Below are 9,259 nucleotides of genomic sequence, written 5' to 3'. Positions count from 1 at the left end.
CTTTCACTTTTCCACTTTTCTGCCATGCTGAAACACCACAACCCCCTCTCTCTCTCTTTCTTCACCCTCTTTCTCTCTCTCTCTCTATCTCACTCTCTCTCTCTCTCTCCCACTCATCTCGCTTCCCTCCTGCTTCATTCAGCTCTGATGTCTGTGTCCAGTCAGTATTGGTGGAGGGCTTATTTCATAGTGCATACCGCTACTGCTGCTACTGCTCATAGCTCCGGATGCACAGACACATGAATACTGTGATCTCACCCGTTGAAAATGAGACGTAAAGCATATAAACGGTAAGCAGAGGAGATTGAGGGAAGCATACGTTCATGAGTGGGTGTGCGTGTGAGAGAAAAAGCTGCCATACCATTTACACGTAATGATTGGGAATTCTTTGCTGTGGGTCTTATTGCGTGCTTTGTGGTGCTTTGCCTTGTTGCTAATCTGACACTCTGTGAAATAACCATTGGCTGAGTGATGAGATGATGAGGGGAAATTGCCGGGCATTCAATGAGCTCCAAATTATATGTTTGTAGAATGTATGCAGTACAGGAAGTGGACTGGCATGTGTATTTATCTGTGCTGTGTGTTACTGAGAGATCTCCCAGTCAGTTGGATAATGGATATGGTTATTAGAGGTGTGTTAACAATTATTTTTCTCTTTGCCCGTTGAGTTTATTTGTATCGTGAATTATATAATAGGCTAAGCATTTTATCTGTCATTCAGTGACACCTCTGTAGCTTTACAAAGATGGTACCAAGAGAGACCATGATGGAGGAATGTGTGACATGAAACAAAGTTGTTATTATCTTCACCTGAATCCTTCCTCTTTTCATGTGTCCAAACTCATGACGACAATATTTTTGACGGAACATGGGAGATTGGTTAATATTTTATTTTGCAAAACGCTGAGTGAATTACAACGCTATTTCCAGCTCTCCATCGAATTTATAATGTTGTCTTCAGCACATTGTGACCATAACATCTTAGGAGTTAATTGTCTTCACCTCAAGAATTAACCTTGAGGTGGGAAATTGATTGATTGAGATGATGCCCATTTGCCATCAGTAAATTAAATGGGCAATCTTCAGTTACTACATCGATTTCTGAATGATATATACCCATTGATTCTTGAAGAATATAATTTATAATGCTTCATGATCTTAATTCAAAATGTCGTAACACATCAGAAACCAAAATAATAAGCTTGTTTTACTCCAATGTTTGTAAACAACGTAAATGTAAACAAACACCGTATGGCCTCCAGACATGGTTAAAACTATAATTTTGATATCATGGATGCATCCATAGCTCTGTCTATGAATTGAAGGGTGGTAACAGCAGCTCCATTTCTCCAGCACCATCTGTTTACCAAAACAGTGGCGGGGTGTTCGCTTTTGTTGTTGTTTCTACCGCAGATTGCCCCTTTACAACAAATAGCACCTTTGCCTTGACTGCGTCCAGAGGGATATTTGGAATCTCTGAAGTGTTTCACCAACAGCCCGAGGTGATGCATCTAATTTATCCACTCAAACAGGGAAACAGCGTTGACCTCCCTGTGATGTTCTCAGTGCCATGACAAAGGTAGTTGACACCAAGGTGAAGGCTCAAAACGTAAGACGGAACTGTGTTAAAAGTTTTGTTCAATGTAAACGGTACTGTACCGAACGACCAGTTGAATAGTGGCGTGATTATGATGGTCCAGAAAGCGATTGTGTACATCACGAGATTTTGGGATTTCAAATGGTCACACCCACATTGATCAAGCAACACCTCGCCAGACGCCACGCCCACCAAGCGGGAACAAACGTACCTCAAAGACTGTTTAATAAGAACGGTGCACACCATTTTGGGGAAATGTGTTGTTCAGTACAAACTGCACGTAACATAGCAAACGCTGTACTGAACGCACCACAGAACCACTGTGTTACTGCAGTGCTCCACTACCTGAATAGTGAAGGAGGACATTAACAGTACACCACATCTATTAGCTCTCCCTATCATATGATGTTAGTATCATGAGTATGATGCGTCCGTCGTCAATACACACCGTACACATTTTCTAATTTTTCTATTAGATGTACACATCAGCCACAGGACAGTAACCTGTAGTTCTATTCTCCTGAGACTAAGGCCTCACACCAACAGTTGCTCCGAGACCAAGTTAAGCCAGGCTTCTTTTATTTAGACTTTGAGATAAATGCTTGTGTATTGTTGTGGATACAGTACACCGTTAGTCTTTCCACTTGAACAGTGTGAGGAGTAGCATAAAGCTAGGAGGTTGGTGTTTACCTAGCCTGGAGCAGTGTACTGAATGTACTGAATGGTACAACCTCTCTCTTTCTCTTTCTCTCTCTCTCTCTCTCTCTCTCTCTCTCTCTATCTCGCTCTCTCTACCTCTCTCTCTCTCTCTCTCGCTCTGGCTCTCTCCCTCTCTCTCTCTCTCTCTCTCTCTCTCTCTCTCTCTCTCTCTCTCTCTCTCTCTCTCTCTCTCTCTCTCTCTCTAACAATATGTCTCTCTAACACTCAATTCAATTCAAGGGGCTTTATTGGCATGGGAAACGTATGTTAACATTGCCAAAGCAAGTGAGGTAGATAATATACAAACGTGAAATAAACAATGCAAATGAACAGTAAACATTACACTCACAGAAGTTCCAAAAGAGTAAAGACATTTCAAATGGCATATTATGTACATGTACAGTGTTGTAACGATGTACAGCTGGTTTAAAGTCGCTCTCACTCTCTGTCTAACTCTCCCTCTCTATCTCTGGCTAACACTCTCTATGTCTAACACTCTACTCTCTCTCTCTCTCTCTCTCTCTCTCTCTCTCTCTCTCTCTCTCTGTCTAACACTCTCTATGTCTAACACTCTACTCTCTCTCTCTCTCTGCCTAACACTCTTTCTCTCTGTCTAACTCTCCCTCTCTAACACTCGCTCTGTCTAATTCTCTCTTGCTCTGTCTAATTCTCTCTCGCTCTGTCTAACTCTCCCTCTCTAACACTCGCTCTGTCTAACTCTCTCTCGCTCTGTCTAACCCTCCCTCTCTAACACTCGCTCTGTCTAATTCTCTCTCGCTCTGTCTAACCCTCCCTCACTATCTCTGTCTAACCCTCCCTCTCTATCTCTGTCTAACCCTCCCTCTCTATCTCTGTCTAACCATCCCTCTCTATCTCTGTCTAACCCTCCCTCTCTATCTCTGCATAACCCTCCCTCTCTATCTCTGTCTAACACTCTCCCTCTCTATCTCTGTCTAACACTCTACTCTCTCTCTCTCTCTCTCTCTCTCTCTATGTCTAACACTATTTCTCTCTGTCTAACTCTCTCTCTCTCTCTCTCTCTCTCTCTCTCTCTCTCTCTCTCTCTCTCTCTCTCTCAATTCAATTCAATTCAATTCAAGGCGTTTTATTGGCATGGGAAACGTGTTGACATTGCCAAAGCAAGTGAGGTAGATAATATACAGAAGTGAAATAAACAATAAAAATTAACAGTAAGCATTACACATACAGAAGTTTCAAAACAATAAAGACATTGCAAATGTCATATTACATATATATACAGTGTTGTAACAATGGTGTTTGTTCTTCACTGGTTGCCCTTTTCTTGTGGCAACAGGTCACAAATCTTGCTGCTGTGATGGCACACTGTGGAATTCCCAGTAGATATGGGAGTTTATCTAAATTGGATTTGTTTTCGAATTCTTTGTGGATCTGTGTAATCTGAGGGAAATATGTCTCTCTAATATGGTCATACATTGGGCAGGAGGTTAGGAAGTGCAGCTCAGTTTCCACCTCATTTTTGGGCAGTGTGCACATAGCCTGTCTTCTCTTGAGAGCCATGTCTGCCTACGGCGGCCTTTCTCAATAGCAAGGCTATGCTCACTGAGTCTGTACATAGTCAAAGCTTTCCTTAAGTTTGGGTCAGTCACAGTGGTCAGGTATTCTGGTCTCTCTGTTTATGGCCAAATAGCATTCTAGTTTGCTCTGTTTTTTTGTTAATTCTTTCCAATGTGTCAAGTTTTTTTGTTTTCTCATAATTGTGCTGCTGTCCTGGGGCTCTGTGAGGTGTGTTTGTGTTTGTGAACAGAGCCCCAGGACCAGCTTGCTTAGGGGACTCTTCTCCAGGTTCATCTCTCTGTAGGTGATGGCTTTGTTATGGAAGTTTTGGGAATCGCTTCCTTTTAGGTGGTTTAGAATTTAACGGCTCTTTTCTGGATTTTGATAATTAGCGGGAATCGGCCTAATTCTGCTCTGCATGCATTATTTAGTGTTCTACGTTGTACACAAAGGATATTTTTGCAGAATTCTGCATGCAGAGTCTCAATTTGGTGTTTGTCCCATTTTGTGAAGTCTTGGTTGGTGAGCGGACCCCAGATCTCACAACCATAAAGGGCAATGGGCTCTATGACTGATTCAAGTATTTTTAGCTAGATCCTAATTGGTATGTTGAATTTTATGTTCCTTTTGATGGCATAGAATGCCCTTCTTGCCTTGTCTCTCAGATTGTTCACAGCTTTGTGGAAGTTACCTGTGGCGCTGATGTTTAGGCCAAGGTATGTATCGTTTTTTGTGTGCTCTAGGGAAACAGTGTCTAGATGGAATTTGTATTTGTGGCCCTGGCAACTGGACCTTTTTTGGAACACCATTATTTTGGTCTTACTGAGATTTACTGTCAGGGCCCAGGTCTGACAGAATCTGTGCAGAAGATCTAGGTGCTGCTGTAGGCCCTCCTTGGTTGGTGACAGAAGCACCAGATCATCAGCAAACTGTAGACATTTGACTTCGGATTCAAGTAGGGTGAGGCCGGGTGCTGCAGACTTTTCTAGTGCCCGCGCCAATTCGTTGATATATATGTTGAAGAGGGTGGGGCTTAAGCTGCATCCCTGTCTCACCCCACGGCCCTGTGTGAAGAAATGTGTGTTTTTTGCCAATTTTTACCGCACACTTGTTGTTTGTGTACATGGATTTTATAATGTCGTATGTTTTTCCCCCAACACCACTTTCCATCAATTTGTATAGCAGACCCTCATGCCAAATTGAAGGCTTTTTTGAAATCAACAAAGAATGAGAAGGCTTTGCCTTTGTTTTGGTTTGTTTGGTTGTCAATTAGGGTGTGTAGGGTGAATACATGGTCTGTTGTACGGTAATTTGGTAAAAAGCCAATTTGACATTTGCTCAGTACGTTGTTTTCATTGAGGAAATGTACGAGTCTGCTGTTAATGATAATGCAGAGGATTTTCTCAAGGTTACTGTTGACGCATATCACACGGTAGTTATTCGGGTCAAATTTGTCTCTACTTTTGTGGATTGGGGTGATCAGTCCTTGGTTCCAAGTATTGGGGAAGATGCCAGAGCTAAAGATGATGTTAAAGAGTTTTAGTATAGCCAATTGGAATTTGTTGTCTGTATATTTTATCATTTCATTAAGGATACCCTCAACACCACAGGCCTTTTTGGGTTGGAGGGTTTTTATTTTGTCCTGTAACTCATTCAAGGTAATTGGAGAATCCAGTGGGTTCTGGTAGTCTTTAATAGTTGATTCTAAGATTTGTATTGTTTTAGTGATTCACCATAGTGAAGGCGTAGTCTCTATGTTTTTGTTTGGACAGATTTCTCAATTGCTTTCTTAGATTTTTGCATTCTTCATCAAACCATTTGTCATTGTTGTTCATTTTCTTCGGTTTTCTATTTGAGATTTTGATTTGATAGGGAAGCTGAGAGGTCAAATATATTGTTAAGATTTTCTACTGACAAGTTTAAACCTTCACTATTACAGTAGAACGTTTTACCCAGGAAATTGTCTAAAAGGGATTGAATTTGCTGTTGCCTAATTGTTTTTTGGTAGGTTTCCAAACTGCATTCCTTCCATCTATAGCATTTCCTAATGTTACTCAGTTCCTTTGGCTTTGATGCCTCATGAATGAGTATTGCTCTGTAACTCTCTCTCTCTCTCACACTCTCTCTCTCTCTCTCTCTCTCTCTCGCTCTCTCTCTCTCTCTCTCTCTCTCTCTCTCTCTAACACACTCTCACTCTTATTATTTCCAAGTGGATGAGATCTGATGTTTATAAAAGCAATTTGTGTGGTCTGGCATCTGGAGGAGGTTGAGGAGAAATAATTGGACTCGGAACTCCAGGGTTATGGTTTGGTTACACATCCCATCGAATCTGGTGAGAGTTACTAAACAAATCAATTTCTGTTTATTGAGGATTTGTCTGACAGGTTCAATACATCTAGTCTGGCTTTCTCACTCAAATACCCACACGCACAGCCACACACAGCCACGCACAGCCACGCACAGCCACGCACAGCCACGCACAGCCGCGCACAGCCACGCACAGCCACACACAGCCACGCACAGCCACGCACAGCCACGCACAGCCACGCACAGCCACACATAGCCCCATAGTTCCGCCCCCTTCCATTACAACTGTTTGATCCAAACAAAGAGAGGTCTCTACCCCCCAGGAAAAAAATACATTTGAGTGAACCAATTTTCGGAGTGAATATTGCATTTACAAAGGCCTCCTGTCCAGACCAGTGTGTCACAGCTATAAGCACTGTGAGTCACACATTCCAAAATGTCATTTTAACTAAGGGCTCACAGTATTTGCCATTGACAGGAATCCCATAATGTAAGTTTTAGTTTATTAACCTTAACACGTACTGACATATGTGAATTACTGGCTCCTGCCAGTCAGTAGTCTTTGGAATTAGTCGGTCAGTTAGGATCACCTCTTTATTTTAAGAATGTGAAATGTCAGAATAATAGTAGAGAGAATGATTTTTTTCAGGTTTTATTTTTTTCATCACATTCCCAATGGGCCAGTTTACATTTCAGTTTACAATTAGTATTTGGTTGCATTGTCTTTAAATTGTTTAACTTGGTTAAACATTTTTTGGTAGCCTTCCACAAGCTTCCCACAATAAGTTGGGTGAATTTTGGCCCATTCCTCCTGACAGAGCTGGTGTAACTGAGTTAGGTTAGTAGGCCTCCTTGCTCACACACGCTTTTTCAGTTCTGCCCACACATTTTCTATAGGATTGAGGTCAGGACTTTGTGATGGCCACTCCAATGACTCCAACCTAAGTGTTTGTAAACTTCCGACTTCAACTGTAAATGCCCAGTCCCTCCTCCTCCATCTCATCTCCATCCCATACTACCTGTGCTCCTGTTAACTGCCTACATGTCAGTCCTAGGACAAATCTAGCCAATTGGAAATGTGTCCAACTGTCACAGAGCCATTTGACCAATATGTCAGAGAGCAGATAGGAAGCAGGGGGAACCAGAACACCCTAGCAAAGCCTGACATCTCTGGATGGCTGGTTCTCTCTCTCTCTCTCTCTCTCTCTCTCTCTCTCTCTCTCTCTCTCTCAAGGGAATGCTGACTCCTCCAAAGACAGAGGTACAGAGACTTCCCTCCACCCCCTTTCCCAGCCCAGCACAGGGCTTTTGTAGGGGAAATATATACAGCTGTGGATTCACAACCTCTGGATTGGGCTGATGAAGTGAAAATGGTTTTTAATGTAAAAGCCTTTGCTGAGGAGCCAAATGTGAATGCCACGCTCCTCCGCTGTGCTGCACTGTGCAGAGGAGATACAGGATAGCCCCACTGCTGGTTGTAAACTAAAACATGCATATCCGTCATTCTTTAGGTTTTCAGTAACTTCCTTGTCTTATTGGTGCTCAGTATATGTAATTGCTAGCAACAATGCATGCTGAATTTGGGTGGTCTGTTCACAGTTCCTTGTGAAAGTCTACCCACCCTTTTGCACAGTCTTTACATTTTGCTGCCTTTAAATTACATCTACACATTGTGTTCCCACCTTTTTGAGTATGTCCTCACATCCCAAAGTTATGACTTGTGTAATTTTGATGAATAAAAATGGATAAATGTTGCCCTGTGCAAAGTTGGTAGAATCTAATTCACAATGATTTACAGCTGTAATGGCTGCCAAAGGTGCTTCCCCATCAAGTATTAACTCTGGGATGTGAAGACACACGCAATCACACACAATTTTTTATTTTTATTAATTTGGAAGATTTCTATATTTTTCTTTCACTTTCAAAATGTAGAGTAAGTTGTGTAGATAGGTAGGGTAAAAATCAAATGTATTATATTTTTAGATACATTAAGAGTGCAAGGGGTGTGTAGACTTTCCCTAGTGACTGGTGTTGTCTTGGCAACATCAGGATCAGTAAGGATTTTACACAGTATCAAATCAGATTTCTCTCAGGTTAGGCAGCATGCAGAGAGGAGTTAAATTATTTTCACCTTTCTCTAAACCAGGGTTTGCAATGAATCACAATATTATACAGACAATATGATGATGGATACCTGGGTTCAATCTTGGTTAACTTAGATGTTGTCTTTTGAAGTAACAGAGACAGAGACAGAGAGAGAGAGAGAGAGAGAGAGAGAGAGAGAGAGAGAGAGAGAGAGAGAGAATTCGACTCAACCAAATCACGAGAAAACAAATATGTTTTCAAATATGAAAAACAAATATATATATATACAGTACCAGTCAAAAAGTTGGACAAACCTACTCATTCCAGGGTTTTTCTTTATTTTTACTATTTTCTACATTGTAGATATCAAAACTATGAAATAACACATATGGAATCATGTAGTAACCCAAAAGTTATTAAACAAATCTAAACATATTTTATATTTGAGACTCTTCAAAGTAGCCACCCTTTGCCTTCCAGCCTCACCTGGAATGTTTTTCCAACAGTCTTGAAGAAGTTCCCACATATGCTGAGCACTTGTTGGCTGCTTTTCCTTCACTCTGCGGTCCAACTCATCCCATCTCAATTGAGTTGAAGTCTTGAAATTGTGGAGGCTAGGTCATCCATCACTCTCCTTCTTGGTTAAATAACCCTTACACAGCCTGGTCAGGACTAAGGAGGGAGAGAAAGTTTAGCCCTCCTGACTGATAAGAGCCGCAGGAACGTCAGGACTCGGGAGGGAGAGAAAGTTTAGCCCTCCTGACTGATAAGAGCCGCAGGAACGTCAGGACTCGGGAGGGAGAGAAAGTTTAGCCCACCTGACAGATAAGAGCAGTCAGGAACGTCAGGACTCAGGAGGGAGAGAAAGTTTAGCCCTCCTGACTGATAAGAGCAGTCAGGAACGTCAGGACTCAGGAGGGAGAGAAAGTTTAACCCTCCTGACAGATAAGAGCCGCAGGAACGTCAGGACTCGGGAGGGAGAGAAAGTTTAGCCCTCCTGACAGATGAGAGCTGTCAGGAACGTCAGGACTCAGG

The sequence above is a fragment of the Oncorhynchus mykiss genome, chromosome 19, assembly GCF_057628025.1.
Source record: "Oncorhynchus mykiss isolate SJ-2025 chromosome 19, ASM5762802v1, whole genome shotgun sequence".
Lineage (NCBI taxonomy): Eukaryota > Metazoa > Chordata > Actinopteri > Salmoniformes > Salmonidae > Oncorhynchus > Oncorhynchus mykiss.
This window is presented reverse-complemented; position numbering follows the sequence as displayed.